Raw genomic sequence first — 20000 nt, forward strand, 5'->3', positions numbered from 1 at the left:
GGCTATGGAATTCCAGTAGAGTAAAATAGTTATGAAGAGGGTCCGTAAAATGGTTGGGAATCATTACCCTAAATTGTTGGCCATTTTTCGCTTTTAGGTTGTGATTGTGTCCTTACATTGCCCTTTTTATGTCTCGTGGTACACTGTATTTCTAGTTTTGCAGTTTCTGAGATAAAATCCAGAAACCACTATAACAAGACGACTATTATGCAACATTTCGCATCACAGCTACCATTATTTGGAACGTGTAGGCGCGTGGCTTAATGGTTAGGTGTATTCGACTCACGATTGTAAGGTCGTGAGTTCGATTCTCGGTACGGAGTTACGTCCTTGAACAAAAGACTTTTCCCGAGAACTACGTTATGTGTACGTGTGTTTGTGGAGTACTCAGCCACTTGCACGTTAATTTCATGTGCAGGCTGTTCTGTCGATCGAATCAATTGGAACCCTCGTCGTCATAACCGACGGAGTGCCTGTTATTTAGAACTTCATACCAGGAAATCCGCATCCACGCGAAATAGCTTCTTTACAAATATCGCTACTACCACATCATTATTACTACCACCGTCACTACTATATCAACACTATAAACACTACTAGCACTCCTTTTCACTACCAATACCTCTTCCACCATAACATCGGCTTCAAATTTTGGCATAAGGCAAGCAGTTTCGAGGAAGGAGATAAGTCGATTACATCACCCTCCACCCAGTGCTCGACTGGTACTTATTTTATCGACCCTGAAAAGATGAAAAGTAAAGATGACCTCGGCGGAATTTGAACTCAGAACGTAAAGACGGACGAAATATTGCCAAGTATTTTGCCCGGCGTGCTAAGGATTCCCGTGGCTGTGTGGCAAGAATTTTGCTTCCCAGCCACATGTTCCGGGTTCAATCCTACTGTGAGCTTCGCGCTGACCAAAGCCTTGTGAGTAGATTTTGTAGACGGAAACTGAAAGGAGCCCCTCGTATACACACACACACACACACACACACACACACACACACATATATATATATATATATATATATATATATATACATACATACACACACACTCGAGTGTTGTCTTAGTGTCTATGTTTGTCTCCTTACTACCGCTTGACAACCGGTGTTGGTGTGTTTACGTCCCTTTCACTTAGTGGTTCGGCAAAAGAACTGATAAAATAAGTACCTGGCTTTTAAAATAAATAAGTTCTAGGGATCGGTTCATTTGACTAAAATTTCTTCAAGGCAGTGCTCCAGCATGGCCGCTATCTAATGACTGAAAAGGTAAATTCAAGTATTTATTCATTCACCACAGTGCATACTGTTGCAACTGGAGACAACCCTCTCTTTACTTCACCTGGCACCATCTGCTTGGTGATGGCATTTGTATCGAGATTCCGACTTACTCGTCATCTTCTGCTATAACATCACCATACCATCAACAACATCACTCTATAAACATCATTACCACCACATCAATCACTAATACCTCTTATGCCATCATTCTATAAACATTATCATTACATCATCACTAATATCATCATTTATAACTGGTTCTAAATGTGGGCGGTACCGTCCACAAGAGGACGCTGGACCAGTCGAAGGCTTTAGGGAGCGATGAGGGAGAGAAGGTGAGGTAACATAACTTACAAAAATTTTATGTATAGTAGTAATTGTATTATACATGATAAAACTAGTAATGTTTATTAAAATATACTGAGATCTCATCAGGCGCAGGGAAGTCATTAACTTGTAATATATAAAGTAAAATTAGAGGCGACGAGCTGGCAGAAACGTTAGCGCGCCGGGCGATTTGCTTAACAGTATTTCGTCTGTAGTTACGTTCTGAGTTCAAATTCCGCCGAGGTCGACTTTGCCTTTCATCCTTTCGGGGTCGATAAATAAAGTACCAGTTTCGCACTGGGGTCGATGTAATCGACTTAATCCTTTTGTCTGTCCTTGTTTGTCCTCTCTGTGTTTAGCCCCTTGTGGGTAGTAAAGAAATAGGTATTTCGTCTACCGCTACGTTCTGAGTTCAAATTCCGCCGAGGTCGACTTTGCCTTTCATCCTTTCGGGGTCGATAAATAAAGTACCAGTTTCGCACTGGGATCGATGTAATCGACTTAATCCCTTTGTCTTTTCTTGTTTAGCCCCTTGTGGGTTATAAAGGAATGTATTAAGTAAATTTACAACTTTTGTTTTTATGAATTTTTTTTATCATATCACTATTAAAAGCTTATACAATCCAAGTTTAGATTAAAATTTATAATTTACCATCCGTGTTAAGTTAGTTTAACCGTGATAACACACTCGCCACTTAGGTGGGCACTAGGCATAACAACTACTTAAAATGAAATAAGTCAATAACCTCTGACCTCTAAGAACTGTCACTGCTTACATAAACCGCCTCCATCGCACGGTCAGCTAGAAATAGCAGCCAAATCTCATGTAAGTCACATTGCGCCATCTTAGAAATGGACACGATTAGTAATTTAATCCTGGGTTCCCTCCACATTGGCAACAGATAAGATGACCACGGCTGATATGCCTTTGGTCATTGGTCTGTTCTATCAGGACTTTGGAGGCGAAACAACATCCACTGACTGCACATGCCAACAAGATAACTTCTTTGCCGTTACTAGGTCTGCTAGTGACCTTTGGATAAAGTATTGCTGCAGGTATACTCGCAAAGAAAAGAAGAAAAAAAAAGCAGGCTGGATGTTCACGGCTGGAATCATGATCATCCAGTCTTTGTATTTTTCTTGTTGTATTTTGCATACAACCACTTACTGTATCGCATCACCAATAACTATTTCTTTACTACCCACAAGGGGCTAAACACAGAGAGGAGAAACAAGGACGGACAAACGGATTAAGTCGATTATATCGACACCAGTGCGTAACTGGTACTTAATTTATCGACCCCGAAAGGATGAAAGGCAAAGTCGACCTCGGTGGAATTTGAACTCAGAACGTAGCGGCAGGCGAAATACTGCTAAACATTTCTGCCAGCTCGCCGCCTTATCACCAATACCACCATTATAAAGCCATAACGTAAACTTTGCCATAAATAATTTCAGTTTATTTTAATACAATAATAAATTGCACATTATCTTTGAGAGAATACAAATAATAATTATAGTTTATTTTTAGAAGATTGAAAATGTTAAATAACAATTTTTGAATGCTAAAAAAATGACAAATAGAATATTTTTTCAAGATAGAAAATATCCTTTTATGTTTATATTATTGCTATTTTGATTTGTGTGTCTCTACACAATCCAGACTGCATGCGATGATATGTGATAATATTTAGCTTCAGATTACTACAACTCCAAAAGACTTATGACTAAAGACATTCCAGCCGTGATCATCCAGTCTTTTTCTTTAGTTAGTAAGCATCCAGTACTACATTATGCAAAGTTACTTTTTTTTGAGAATGCAAGGTGTAATTTGAGGGAGATTTGACTGGTATTTCTAGCGGATTTTGTAATCGCTTAGAAACTATCCACTGCATGGAACAGACATATGTTCAAAGGTATTTCAACTGTAGCTACCTCATCTGTTTAAAATTCATATTTAAACTTCTCTACACTATAATATGAAATGTAAGATTTCTTTCTACCCTGATGACAGTAGCTCGCTTTATCCAATGTTTATTTGCTTCCATTACTGGCTGCATATTGTGATGAACTACATCCACCAACAGTATTATGATGAATCTCCGAGCCCCCAGAAACAGCTGTTGGACTTATAACACCTTACCTCTTCCCCTTTAATTTTCTCTGTCGTTTGTACTCTGTATAAGTCTGATCTGTTAATATATAAATATCATTTATACCTCTCGGGGACATAGTGCCAAGACCAAATATGAAACGTTGCTCTTTTCGTTTCCTAGGGAAGTGGGGTCCGTGGTGCAAGGCCATGCCACACACTAATAAATCTGCAATATAATGATTCGCAGTGTTGGAGTGGGTGGCGGCAGGTTGGCCTGGCATACGTAGCATTATGCTTCTGATGTGTTCGCGAAAGCGATCCCCAAGGTGTCGCCCTGTTTCTCCATTGTAAAGAGCACCACAGAGTTTGCATACGATACAATATATGAGATTCGCCAAAGTGCAACAGAAGTGGTTAGTTATGTGATATTGTTTCTTGGGCCCCTTGATGGTGGTAATATTGTTGATGTAGGGGCATGGGTTACATCGTCGGCGGGAACATTTTAAGGTTCCTAGTTGTACGGAGCTGGGAGCTGTGAAGCTTCTACAAGGAGATTTCTAGGAATCCTATCCTTTTTAAAAGACAGGAGAAGCGGTGTGGGAAAGATTGGGCGGTTGTTGGGTCAGAAAGAAGAATGCCGAAGTTGTTGGTGAGTTTGTATTTTAGAGGGATGATAGACGGGTGGTAGGTGAGAGAGAGTGGAATACAGTCGGTGGAAGCGCGTAAAGACGGTAGGAGAGCTTCGGTGCGGTTGATGGCTCGGGCTCGGTGGAGTGCCGGGTCGACAACTGATGGAGGATAGCCTCGATTCAGAAAAATATTGTCGCATCGTTTTGTAACGGGATTCGAATCGACGTCCTCTCCTATAACTTCTGTTTCACGTTAGCAACCCGTGTTATTCTGCGTCCATTATCAGTTGCAGCCGGTGTTTCAAGCTGAAGGAATGTAAACTCTGTTTGTCTTTCTTCAACGTCAGTTTTTCTTTAACCCCTGACGAAGGATTATATCCGAAACGTTGGTTATTCTACTCCTCACGGCAAGATCATTGTACCCCATTTAGTTTTTTCTATATATTTTCAAGTCTGCCAACGCAGGGCCACACAAGATTCCTTGTAGTTTGCCTATGATATATATATATATATTATATATATATATATATATATATATATATATATATTATATATATATATATATATATATATATATATATTTGTATGTGAAAATAAATACAAAAGAATTCACATTCATATTCTCGTGCTTTTGCATGTGCTTCATATATATGTATATTTGCATGCATACATTCAAACGCCCTTCTACCCTCATACATGGTTCAGAACTACCTATGTATGTATGTATTAATTTGTCACACGGACGCACACACACACATACACACACACACGAACACACACATGCACACACTCACACACATACACTCCAATCAAGACAGGCGTTTAAGAACGGATGTCCTTTCTCACTGTTTCGAAATGAATATCATATCACAAACTATCACCACCACTACGACCACTTCCACCGCCGCCGCCTCCATCAATTCCACACCACTACTGCCATTTCTCGCCTCATCACCACCACCACCACACCACGCCACGCCGTTGTCCATAAGTGTTCAATGACTCGATGCCTCTACCACCACCACGACCACCAACTCCAATATCACCATCACCAAAACACTCACTAATATAGCCACTACACTAACTCCTACATCACATACACCCATACACAAACACACACACACACACATACACACACACACACACACACACACACACACACACACACACACACACGCACACACACACACACACGCACGTGCACACACACCACCGCTCTGCGCAAGGGTTAATAGACAGGACACTTGACAAACGTCACATCGCCAGTATAAATAGCTTCTCAATAGAGATGATAATAGCCAGTTTAGCTGACCAAACAGTGAGGTCACTTCAACGAGAAACTCACTCATTACAATAGCCCTCAACTGAGTCTGAACACTCGGACTTATTGGATAAGAATCTTTAAAAAAAATAAATATAAACAAACCAAACGAACAAGGATCAACATCATAAACAGCATCACCATCGTTATTATCAACAGCTGGTTACAAAACATCATTATTATTATTATTATTATTATTATTATTATTATTATTATTATTATTATTATTATTATTTACACAGTTGCGTTATCTTTCTTTGGATTAGCTTCAGTCACATTACTGGCGTTGTGGACGTTTTCATTTCTATTTCTTCTTTCTTTTTCTTTTTTTTGTTGTTGTTACTTGTTGTCGGAGTTATGAAGAGAAGGATACCTATTTCTTTACTACCCACAAGGGGCTAAACACAGAGAGGACAAACAAGGACAGACAAACGAATTAAGACGAATATATCGACCCCAGTGCGTAACTGGTACTTAATTCATCGACCCCGAAAGGATGAAAGGCGAAGTCGACCTCGGCGGAATTTGAACTCAGAACGTAACGGCAGACGAAATACCTATTTTTTTACTACCCACAAGGGGCTAAACACAGAGAGGACAAACAAGGACAGACAAACGGATTAAGTCGGTTATATCGACCCCAGTGCGTAACTGGTACCTATTTAATCGACTCCGAAAAAGATGAAAGGCAAAGTCGACCTCGGCGGAATTTGAACTCAGAACGTAGCGGCAGACGAAATACCGCTAAGCATTTCTCCCGGCGTGCTAACGATTCTGCCAGCTCGACCTGGCAATTGCGAGTGAGAGTTGACGTCCGTTTGGAGTAACTGACAATGCCATCATAAATAGAGTAATCGCCAAATGTACAAGCACCACACATCTATACACCATCTTCGAAACCGTCACCATCGCCACACCACCACCACCACAAACAACAACAACAACAAAACTACGACCAACACCAACGTCACCATCACTTTCATCATCATCATCAGCAGCAGCGGTAGCACCGGCAGCAGAAGCAACTGTAACAAAACTACATGGACAGCATTAAATGCACTTACAGTTCACACATGCTTCAAAAATATAAAATAATTTTTTTTTTTTTTAATGTGAAAATTATTACTTAGCAGCATTTCAACGGTAACAACATCGGATTCTACAACACCTGCTCGGCATCATCATCGTCATCATCGTCATCATCGTCATCATCATCGTCATCATCATCATCATCATCATCATCATCATCATCATCATCATCAACAACAACAACAACAACAATAACAACAACAACAACAACAGCAACAACAACAACAACTGCAACGGAAGCAGATGCCACCACAGTTATATCAGTACCAATAACAAGAATAACACCAACCTCCACCAACAGTCATTATAGCATTGTGTCTAAAAACGTATTTATCAGCGAGAACACATTACCACCAACACCAACGACAAACTCAGCGGTTTCAGAGTGAAGGACTAAACCAACGGCAATGTGAAATAGCAGTGACCGCAATGAAATTGCTACAAACCAACGACAGAGCTTCTACATGGCCACTCGACCGACCTTCTAGAAATAGCAGCGAAATCTCCATCCAGTAACTCCTGACCGTCTGGAAAAAAGAAAAATAGACATAGTTTTTATATGTATATCACCTAAAAGGGGGCGAAAAGGGGCAGGATGATGATGTTGGTTGGAATGCTCTTGATCCAAAGCCCGTTCGATCACATCTGATTTAGGCTAAAATAACTATAGCTGCTGTCAAATAAGATCAACTTCATCACCGGCATCGTCATCATCAGCAAAAACAACTTCAACATTATCAGCGGCAATAATCATACAAGTAAGAAGGCGCGCTAACCAATGGGGAAAATTATTGGCTCCACTCCTTATATTCAATGAATACTAAATTACATGTGTGAAGCAAGTTTATATTTTTTTTTATGTTTGTTTTGTGCACCTGTGTTTCGTTTCCGAGGATTTTCCGAGGATTTATAATGAACTTAATACCAAGCCGATTCCAATTTTTGTCTGATTCTGCCAAGGTAAACAGCTTAATTTTGATTGTAATTATCTTACGTTTATTGAATTTTGCAATTTCCGTCTCCCTCCCTTTCTCTCTCTCTCCCTCTCTCTTGATCTGTTTATCGTTCTGTTAAGCAAATAGTGTGAAAATAAATTTTTATTATTAATTCATTAGTTTGGAAAAAAACAGAGATGTAACTTTAACATTCTTTGACAAGTCATAGAAGTGATAAAAGTTCACCTAACCTGGATTATCGAAGCTATCTGCTCCACTTATAATACTTCTGTTTTCTCATGCTACGTTTCAATCAGAATTGTTTGAAAACGACGTGCCAAATTGCATTGATGAATATAGCTGAAACTATCTATTTACAGTGCCTATATATTTTCGAGAGAACTAGCTTTTACTTGAGTAGACAAACATGTCATTATCATTTGCAATATTAAGAAGACAAATATTATATTTTGGATGTTAAATATCACTTATGGAGACCAATTTCCTGAATACAATGTCATCTCATAAGTAATGTTGAAATATTGAGCAAGAAGACAAGGTCTCTAAATTTCCTATTTCATTCAAATTCATTCATGATTACAATTATTATCATGACTTCCTTCCATCGATCTGTCAGCTTCTTGATAACATTTGTGTAAAATTCTTTTGATTTGGTTAAAAAGAATGCAGAGAGAGTAGTTTCCACTTCTTCATGTGTTTTTCAGAACAAATCCATCAATACAATTTTGTAAACTTCGAAATATGTATGAATTAGTTAGAGCAAGGTCTGGTAAATAAGAAGCGTGAGTAATTTTTCTCCCAGCAGAGGTTTTTCAGTCTTTTTGTACGTGATCTTTATTGTATGGGGCATGCATTATCATGAAAGAACACAACTCCTATGTGATTCATTAAAGTAGGCTTTTCCCCTTCAAAGCATTTGTTTAAACATTGTAACTACCGGTAGAAATGTCTGTTGCAGCTCAAAGTGGAACACGCCTGTATAGTCCCATCAAACAATCCCCAATATTTTTCTTAGACGAAGGTCTCTTTTGGATTGTAGTTTAGCCAGTTCGTCTTCAATAAATCATTTTCTGCATTGCTTAACATTCTTATAAGCTATCCTCTTTCCATCACCAGTCACCTATCTATTTAAAAATGGTGATATGCATTCACATCAGCGTAGAGAAGTGCAGTTGTCCACTCACGCTGCACGGTTGTTTTGTGTAAAATTATGGGAGACCCATTTTCCAACTTTTGGTTACTTCCAAATCACTCCAGTTGATTGGATTAAATTCAGCTTCTGAATCAATTCTTCAATCGTAACATTTCTATTTCGATTGGGTTCTGATAAAAAAAAAGTAAGCTAAGCAAGACGGCATGCTCGGATAGCATCATTTAATATGGAATCACCCTTCTTTCTACAGTTTCTTTCGTTTAAGCAATACTTTCTATAAGCACCATGAACATCTCGGTTTACTCCTGCTGCATTATTTCTTTTTTCTGAACTCCTAAAGCATGATATGTCTTCAATACACTGTGGACAGTCCTTAAGAAGGACAAAACAGTTTCTGAATTGGCTAAGACATATTGCAACAACATAAATTATTGTTTGATAACTACACAATTTTACGATATGTACTGTTGTTATTTTAAAATAGGTATTTTAAAATAATAACAAAGTTATCCAAAGCTATCAGATATTATTTATGGAATGACCTGATAAATCATCTTTCTTTTTTCAAGGTGTTTTAAGTTTGCTGATATAAAATGGCAAAATACTCTGCAATTTAATTGAAAAAGTTTGGTTTATGCACTCGTAACCCAGGAACTCACAAAACACCTTACATCATTTCATCGTTCGAAAGCCGCAACGGTGTCTTTTCTTTTTATAGCTTCATCTTGCAGATCGAAATTGAGAAACTGCGGAACTACAATGGCTTAGTTACTGAAATGAAATTATTGTGAAATACAAGAATTGTCTACCATTCCATTTTTAACTGCTTCCAACATCGGAGTCTGTATGTAATCGTTCCTGTTAGACACAGCTGCCAAATCTGTCTGAAATCATATTCTAGTATTTTAAATTATGACATTTTGGACAATCTAAACAGTAAAATCCGAGAAAAGTAATAGTGAACGTAGTGGATACGTAGTTTATAAGTGTACTCTTTCGTCATAACTTTCTCTCACTCTTTTTTCTATTGGCGTCACTTGAAGGCTAAAACAATGCAAAGCGCATTGTGACCAGCGATGTGTAGCAACATCTGATAGCCTGGTCGGTCACGGTGATCACGGTGATATATATATATATGGTAAGTATACTTCACGATGTCGTGCAGCTACTGTTTATACCTCACTCAGAGATTTATTATTGCCTGTTTACACCTTTTCGATATCAGTGACTTTTCGTCACTGGAAAAAGGATATATGTTTGCAGAGGGAGGCCTACTTTTCATCGACAACCGCTGATTGTCACACGCCGATGACGGGTCAATATCCAGAAACTCGAGTCCGTGTGTATCATTGATTGAAAACGGGAAGGATGACTCCCCTTTGCAAATACTGATAGAGCACAGAAAGTGTGTCAATAGCCAGCTGGAGGAGATGTCCTCCTGGGGCTACAAGCTACAGTAGCATCCACCCTTAGGGGTTAGCCAGATTTAAGTGGAAAATATACATCACGATGTCGTGCAGCTACTGTTTATGCCTCGCTCTGAGATTTATTATTGCTTGTTTACACCTTTTCGATATCAGTGGCTTTTCGCCACGCCGGGCGAAATGCGTAGCCGTATTTCGTCTGCCGTTACGTTCTGAGTTCAAATTCCGCCAAGGTCGACTTTGCCTTTCATCCTTTCGGGGTCGATAAATTAAGTACCAGTTACGCACTGGGGTCGATGTAATCGACTTAATTCGTTTGTCTGTCCTTGTTTGTCCCCTCTGTGTTTAGCCCCTTGTGGGTAATAAAGAAACATATATATATATGTATATATATATATATATATATATGTGTGTGTATATATATATAGTGAAAGAATATATATATATATATATATATATATATATATATATATATAATATATATATATATATATATATATATATATATGCTTGTATGTATGTATGAAGCAACAACAATAGGTGTACCCCATATAGACCACATCACAGCTAGATTTCTTTCACTATATAATCTCATCTTTAACGTTCTGAGTCCATTTTCTACCGGGATTGATTTTGCATTCAGTCCTTCTACTGTCGATAAAATCAATAATAAAGCAAGAATACGATTCAATTCCATCAATTACAAACATCTAAAATTTATAGTAAAGCACCAGCTTAAGGAATTCTTCTCTGCCGCCTTCTCCCGTTCTTCATCCACCTTCCCCTTTTTCTCCTCATCCTCCTCCTCATCATCATCATCATGACCTTCATGTGGTGCATGGCATAATCGGGAAACCGTTAGTGAAAATGTATTGCTAGACATATTTACGTATCTAGGCTTATCGACTTCAAATCCTTAGAATTTTTAAAAAGTACAAGTAATGTACGGGGCTCAGTTTAGTCGACTGTTACCTTTTCAGACTTATGGCATTGAGCCTATAATAGAGATTTTTCTTCTTCTTGTTTGCCTCCCCATGACGTGCTTCGAGTTGCTCGCGTGATTTCATGCTAAGTTGAACAGATTATCTTAACGTGAACTCTGTTTTGAAATATAAGCTCTTATTACTGGCATTTTTATTTTTCGTATGAAGAAAGGAAAATAAAGAATTAATTCACCTAAAAAATGTCTTTCTGCCATAAGTCAGTTTAGAAATGGTAACATTACACGCCCCCAAAATTACGCCAAGGTAAATACAGAAACAAAAGACATATAAATAACATAGATTTGTACTTTTAAAATGCACAAGAATAATAAATATTTTCACCAGCAAATGTCTATCGCAATATAACAGGTACAAACATCAGCCAAAATCCTGACAGTAAAAACAACAATTTCTTTTGCATCCATTACTTTAAAAGCAACAAGGAAATGATAATGCAGTTTTCCGTCTCAAAAGGTCTTGTGGCAGAACTGTGTTACCACAGATCTTGCATCCGTACCTGAAAAACTAATTCAAGAGAAAACGAAGGAAAATGCTTATGCATGTCTACTTCATGAAAGGCACAACGGGGGAGCTTTCTCCATGTTCCCGAGAAATCAACCACAGGGTTAAGAAAAAATCAGAATTACTAACAGAAAAGTATGCTTTTAAAATAAATGATCTTTTACACACCTTTCTTTAACTCACTCTGTTACCCTAGTGAAAGTTTATATATAGATACTTTATATATATATATATATATATATATATATATATAATATATATATATATATATATATATATATATGTGTGTGGTGTGTGTGTGTGTGTGTGGTGTGTGTGTGTGTGTGTGTGTGTGTGTGTGTGTGTGTGTGTGCATGTGCGTGTGTGTGTGTATGTATATATATATACACATATATATTATATATTATACATAATGTGTGTGTGTGTGTATATATATACATATATATATATCTATATTATCTATATTTAATGATATTATCTATATATGTAATGATGAGAATGTGTGTCTACCTGTCTGTCTGTGTGAATCCCTAAACCTCGAGAACTACACAATCGATTTCATTCAAATTTCACGCGTCGTATTTAGGGGCCATGCAGTGTCATGGGCGGGAAAATTTTCAACTTCTTGCCTAATGCAAGCCCAGAGTAATCTCTTATCTCTTACTCTATTTTAGTATTATGTGCCAAAAGTGAAACAAGAACATCTCCCTGTTGTAATGTGAGATACTTTCAGTTTAACAGTTTTCGCTATTAATACTGAAACTATTAAAGTGAAACTTATCTCATATACATCTCACATGTATTATATTATATTATAGTATATTATTTTATATTATATTATGGTATGTACCCACTCTTGTATGGATGTACCTCCTCTGATATTCATATTTAGTTTGTACTTTATAATCTCTGATTGGGATATTTTTGTAAGTATCACATTTATAACCACGTATTAACTGATCAAACTTGGCTAATATGAGAATAATGAGATACCCATATCTGCATGGCTGAAACAGCTGTAGTAGTTTATATTTATATTTATATTTATTTATATTCACTTATACATATTGTACTTATTGTATCATATTACTCATTGATGTGCATTGTTTTGTTCTATACTATTATGTTTGACCTTGATGTTCATTTGTAGTGGGTTAATAAATTATGTGATTGGGTATTATCTGGTAGTTGATTATTGATTAAGGTGTATTTCTCCATTTTCTTATTTTGTATGTATATATATATATATATATATATATGTATTACTAATAAGAAAATGGAGAAACAATTTAGTTGGTTTATCAGCTTTCGGATATTAGAATGTTGACTTATTTATTTAACAAAACGAGAACCATAATAACATACATATATACATTAAAATTCAATACTTATAAGATAAGAATACAATTAAAAAAACCTTATTCTTATCTTATATGTATTGAATTTTATTGTATATATGTATGTTATCATGGATCTTGTTTTGTTAAATAAATAAGTCAATATTCTAATATCCTAAAGCTGATAAACCAACTAAATTCTTTCTCCATTTTCTTATTTGTATTATAAATTAATGGTAAAATATTTCTTTACCTTCACCCATTTAATACAATAAGTAAGTTATGTGTATTAATAATTTGCGTATTATACCAACAGTATATTGGATAAGTATTATCCCTTAGTGGGCTGGATCCACAACCCCTAACTTACTTGGTGTTATTTATATATATATATATATATATATATATATATATATATATATTTTGTGAAATAGAAAGATGAATATCTTGTTGCAGATTAATCAAAAGTTTAACCGATACCTTGGTAGCAAAAATCACAGCAGAAGACAGCACGGTTGGAGGTACAACCATATGGTGTTGCAACCGTGCGTTGGTGCGGATAATTGAATTTTAATATTATTAGTGAATTGAAGAAATGGAGTTGAACGAAGATTGAACAGAAATCGTTTTATTGCATTCTACACGTGTTTCGAAAGGCACAATTTACCAAATTCCGATTGAATAAGGAGACCATATTGTGTCTTTCTCTTCAGGAAGAAATAGGAACTCCGTTGGAAAAAACAAAAACAGAACAGAGGCGGAGCAAAACAAATCGAACGAGGCTCCTAAGAGCCCATGAGTTTGGCCATGGGCTCTTAGGAGCCTCGTTCGATTTGTTTTGCTCCGCCTCTGTTCTGTTTTTGTTTTTTCCAACGGAGTTCCTATTTCTTCCTGAAGAGAAAGACACAATATGGTCTCCTTATTCAATCGGAATTTGGTAAATTGTGCCTTTCGAAACACGTGTAGAATGCAATAAAACGATTTCTGTTCAATCTTCGTTCAACTCCATTTCTTCAATTCACTAATAATATATATATATATATATTTAGATTAGATAGATAGATGTATAAATGTATATATAGATTTACATGTTTATATATGTATATATATGTATATATATAGATGTATGTGTAATATGTACACATACATATACACACGTATATATGCATACATATATCTTTACACATATACTAGCAGTATCACTCGGCGTTGCTCGGGTTTGTTTCGACCCTTTAGAATTGGAATTTTTGAAAAGTAAAAATTTTGCATTATGTAGCTTGTTATTCTCTTTAAGTGAACATTTTTCTGGTTGAAATACACCGAAAACTGGCGACACAGCAGTCAAAAAATCGTAAAAAATAGGGATTTTCATAGAAAAAAGCAACTTTTTTATGTAAATAATTTTTGGTGTTAACATGGTCCGATTTGAATATTTTCCTCTACGGAAGGAAGAGCAAACCTTCTTCTATCATACTCTCAATTTTGGTCAACTTGCGCCGCAAGGTCTCGGAGGAGATATTATTAGTTGAAGGCTACCAAACCCGCCACACACAGACAACTTCAGCTTTATATATATAGAGATATACATACATATATACATATACGTACATATATACATACATATATACATACATACACACACACACACACACACACACCACACACACACACACACACATATATATATATGTATGTATATACATATATATACACATATATGTAGGTGCAAGTGTAGCTGTGTGGTAAGAAACTTGGTCCCAAAGCACATGGTCTAGAGTTCAGTTCCACTATGTGGTAACTTGGTTTTGTGAGTGGATTTGGTAGACAGAAACTGAAAGAAATCTCTCGTATATATATTTCTATATGTAAGTGTATGTGTGTGTCTTTGTGTCTGTGTTTCTTCCTCATCACTGCTTGACAACTGGTGTTGGTTCATTTACGAGCATTACTTTAATATGTGTATATATATATATATATATATATATATATAGGGAGAGAGAGAGAGAGAGAGAGTTAATCCCAACACGAAAACACAAAGAGAAAACACAACAACGCGCGAGGACGTGAAACAAGTATAGTATTATTGGACGCTCAAGAAAGAAGGAAAGAAGGAGGGTTTAACGTTTCGAGCAGAGCTCTTCGTCAGAAACATAGGAAAAGAGAAGATCCAAAGAAGGGAAGACTGAGGGGGAAAAATCGCCAACGGTACACACGCGAGTCTTTGTGAAAATTGCTTTGATGCAGTTTTGCAAAGTATAAAAAATATATTTTGAAAAAAATAATTTCCCCCATCCCACCTAAAAAAAAGGTTGTAAATTCTTTATCAGAACGCCATTAACCTTTTGGGAGAAGCTTCTTTCTAGTGTGTGTGAGTGCTTTCGATATATATATATACATATATATATTACATATATATATATTATATATATATATATATACTATATATATATATATAATATATATATATATATATATATATATATAATCCAACTGCTAAGTCGATATAATTATCTAGCTTCTGACTTCATTTCTGCTCAGTATCATAGATATTTGAAAAGGAGGCGAACTGGCTCAATTGTTAGCACGCCAAGCAAAATGCTCGGCTGCATTTCGTCTGTCCTTACGCTCTGAGTTCAAATTTCACCAAGCTTGACTTATCCCTTTATCCTTTCGGGTTCGCTAAAATAAGTACTTGTGCATTGGCGTCGATGTAATTGCAAAATTGCTGGCCTTGTATCAAAATTTGAAACCATTATAAATATTCCGTGTTACTAAATCGATATTTAATATGCTACTGTTATTATGAATAACAATATACTATCGTTATTGAAAATAATGTTGGGTTTATTGCGTGCTATCTGATGGCCTACCTGCATTTTAAAGACCCATAGTATATTTTTTTCTACTCTAGGCACAAGGCTCGAAACTTTAGGGGGCGGGAGCCAGCCGATTAGATCGACCCCAGTACGCAACTAGTACCTAATTTATCGACCCCGAAAGGATGAAAGACAAAGTCAATCTCAGCGGAATTTGAACTCAGAACGTAACGGCAGACCAAATACCTATTTCTTTACTACCCACAAGGGGATAAACACAGAGGGAACAAACAAGGACAGACAAACGGATTAAGTCAATTATATCGACCCTAGTACACAACTAGTACGCAACTGGTACCCAATTTATCGACCTCGAAAGGATGAAGGACAAAGTCGACCTCGGCGGAATTTGAACTCAGAACGTAACGGCTGACCAAATACCTATTTCTTTACTACCCACACGAGGTTAAACACAGAGGGGACAAATAAGGACAGACAAACGGATTAAGTCAATTATATCGACCCTAGTACGCAACTGGTACCCAATTTATCGACCTCGAAAGGATGAAGGACAAAGTCGACCTCGGCGGAATTTGATCTCAGAACGTAAAGACAAACGATACACCGCTAAGCACTTTGCCCAGTGTGCTAACGTTTCTGCCAGCTCAACGCCTTGGACCCATAGTATATTAGCAGCGTTATTTTCTAAAACAGATGGAGGCTTATATGCGCACTATATATCTTTTCCTCTCGTGAAGCACTAAGGAAAACTAAGGAAATGACTAATAATTTATGTTATTCACAAATTGGTGACAGTTGAAGGATCATCAACGTATGTGACGCTGACGATTACAACAAAAGGAGCTGTTACGCGTTCCTTCGATTAGCTAGAAACAGTAGCCAAATCTCCATCAAATCTCAAAACACATCGTAATGTCTTTAAAAAAAATGGAGTTACTCGTAGGATAATATCACACTGGACTTACAAAAAGGAGGGATGGTCACGGAAAGTATGCTCCCTGATCTTGTGTTTGCTTAATCGGGGCTGACCTAAGTTTAAGCAACAACCACAGCATCAATATTAACAGTGGTATAATGGGGAAGATATGATATATACTTTCACAACAGTAAATAAAGGAAGGAAGAAAGAAAGAATGGTTTTCTATTACAAACTGTTTCCTGTAATCAACACTCCGCTTCTAAAATACTTAACACTATATTCTACTTGTCGCTTCTACTTAAATATTTTAAAACATTCTTTTACATCATAGCACCCCCCAACTCACCCCCAATCACCTGCCACTGCATTCTCAACGTCCATCTTAAGAAGATATTAGAAAAAGAATAAAAAAAAAAAAGAACAACAAAAGACGTCTCTGTCACTTCTTAGTCAACGGTTTCACCAGTTGTCAATAACTTTCTCACAACTATTCCTCAACGCTCTTTTTTTTTCCTTTCAATTAACGAACACGATTACGTCTGGCCTTACGTAACACACTGACCTACAGGCTGATCTACACAATGCTTTGTTCTACGCACAATAACACGGAAGCCGTGCGTAATGTAGATAAGTGTGCACGTTTCTGTGTGTAATAATTATATAATGAGTTGAGGGGAGGTTTGTCCGTTTTCTTTTTGTTTTGTTTTTAACGTCGCACATGTACTCATACACAGACAAACAAACGTGTATAAACGCGTTTGGATGCTCGTTTACCTACAGCGTAGTTCAGTTGGAACATTTAATTCGTGTGCGTTTTGCGCGCGCCTGTGTGTGTGGATATTTGAATGCATAGGAAATAATGATTTTAAGTGTGTGTGTAAATATATACACGTATGTAAGTATGTATATCAAACTTAGTGGAGGCGCAATGGCCCAGTGGTTAGGGCAGCGGACTCGCGGTCATAGGATCGCGGTTTCGATTCCCAGACCGGGCGTTGTGAGTGTTTATTGAGCGAAAACACCTAAAAGCTCCACGAGGCTCCGGCAGGGGATGGTGGTGATCCCTGCTGTACTCTTTCACCACAACTTTCTCTCACTCTCACTCTTACTTCCTGTTTCTGTTGTACCTGTATTTCAAAGGGACAGCCTTGTCACTCTCTGTGTCACGCTGAATATCCCCGAGAACTACGTTAAGGGTACACGTGTCTGTGGAGTGCTCAGTCACTTACACGTTAATTTCACGAGCAGGCTGTTTCGTTGATTCGGATCAACCGGAACCCTCGTCGTCGTAACCGACGGAGTGCTTCCATCCATCTCTAACTATCCATAACACATCTTTACGAATCATTGAAAGTGTGTTAAAGGATTTGTCTTATTATTTGGATTATAATTGACTCTTCGCCACACCCACACTTGAAGAGTTTCGGTATTAGTCTCGAATCCGACAGTGTTGATAACCCAGAATTTGGGTTGAGTGTTTCTCTGGAAATATCTTACCTTTACACCTTTACACACACACACACACGCAACACACACACACACACACACACACACACACACATACACACACACATACACACACGCACGTATATATAAATATATATTGATTTAAAATTTTAGCACAAGGTCAGCTATTTCGGGGAGGTGGTAAATCGATTACATCGACCCCAGTGTTTAACTGGAACCTATTTTATCGTCCCCGAAAGGCAAAGTGGGCCAAGGCGGAATTTGAACTAAAAAAACGTAAAGCCAGATGAATTGCCGCTAAGCATCTTGCCCAGCGTGATATCAATTTCGCCAGCTCAACTATATATATATATATATATATATATATGAGTGTGTGTGTGTATATGTATATATATCTGTATGTATATATATATATACATATATATATTATACTATATTATTATTGATATAAGGCAATCAATATTAGAAAATTCTTCAGAAAGATATATACATATTCAAAATAATTGTTGTATTAAAGATATAAATATATATAAATATATGTAAATATGTATAAATATATAATATATATGACAGTTTAAAAGATTTGAATTAAGTTTTTAAAGCATCTTACGATCGTTTCACAAAAGTGCTGTCCCTATAATGAAATCCAATATTGATAAGCATTTATTGACAACTCTTCTGCTCTTCAGAGATATAAAATTTGAATGTTGTATAATATATCGAATGGTAGTTTTCTTTTTTAAATTTGAAGTAATACTATAAAATTGTGTTTGTTTGAAATATAAATCAAAAATTAAAAATTACTGCTTTTGATTTTGGTAAGTACACTTTAGTATGAGAGTCTTTAAATCCATATATACTCCCTTGGTTAGTCTTCTGTAATAATCCATAATAGTTATGTGTAAAATCCATTATATTGTCTTGTATTCCAAATATAGTTCATAGACTTAGATAATATAGAATTATGGAATTCTATATTGATAAGCATTTATAAATAACTCTGCTTCTGTTCAGTATTATCAAATGTGAAATTTGTATAATTTATCGAATGGTAGTTTTTTTTAAAATTATGAAGTAATATGGGAAAACGGTGTTTTTTTTAAATATAAATTAAAAATTACTGCTTTTGATTTTGGTAAGTACACTTTAGTATGAGAATCTTGAACTTCATATATGCCTACTTGGTAATTCTTCTGTAGCAATCCATAATAATTATGTATAAAGTCCATTTTATTGTCCTGTATTCTAAATATAGTTCATAGACTCTATATAAAACATATATTTGAAATTATATGTGAAGTTATATATATATATAATATATCATTGTTTGATTTCACTTTTTCAATATCAGTGTCAGTATATATATATTATATATATATATATATATATATCATATATTATATATATATATATAATATATTATATATACTACTAATATCGGATGATTTTTTGTAGAAAAAAGTTTCATAAAAAAGTGGCAGCATATTAAAATCCATTAAAGGAAAATTATAAACAACTTATAAACAAGGGCAAAATAAAATTATTTCTATATCAATATGCTGATAACAGACTTTTAAATCTTTAATTCCCACATATTATTATACCCACTACAGAAATACGTTGTGCTGAAATCGAGGAAAGCTAGCCAACTTTTTTTA

The 20000-nt window shown here is 36.2% G+C and overlaps 1 protein-coding gene across 2 annotated transcripts in view; it reads left to right on the forward strand.

Annotated features, from left to right (window-relative positions):
• LOC115217220 (soluble guanylate cyclase 88E) overlaps positions 1-20000 on the forward strand; it is a 441284-nt gene that overhangs the window by 17937 nt on the left and 403347 nt on the right. Inside the window, exon 1 of one of the 2 annotated variants that reach the window (XM_036507236.1) lies at positions 7432-7704. The exons of the other annotated variant lie outside the window; for it this stretch is intronic. The gene's annotated coding sequence lies outside the window, so the exon portion shown is untranslated. Of the gene's footprint in view, positions 1-7431; positions 7705-20000 lie in introns of those variants that run through there. 2 annotated transcript variants of the gene reach the window in all.

Source organism: Octopus sinensis, linkage group LG11 (assembly GCF_006345805.1).
Source record: "Octopus sinensis linkage group LG11, ASM634580v1, whole genome shotgun sequence".
NCBI lineage: Eukaryota > Metazoa > Mollusca > Cephalopoda > Octopoda > Octopodidae > Octopus > Octopus sinensis.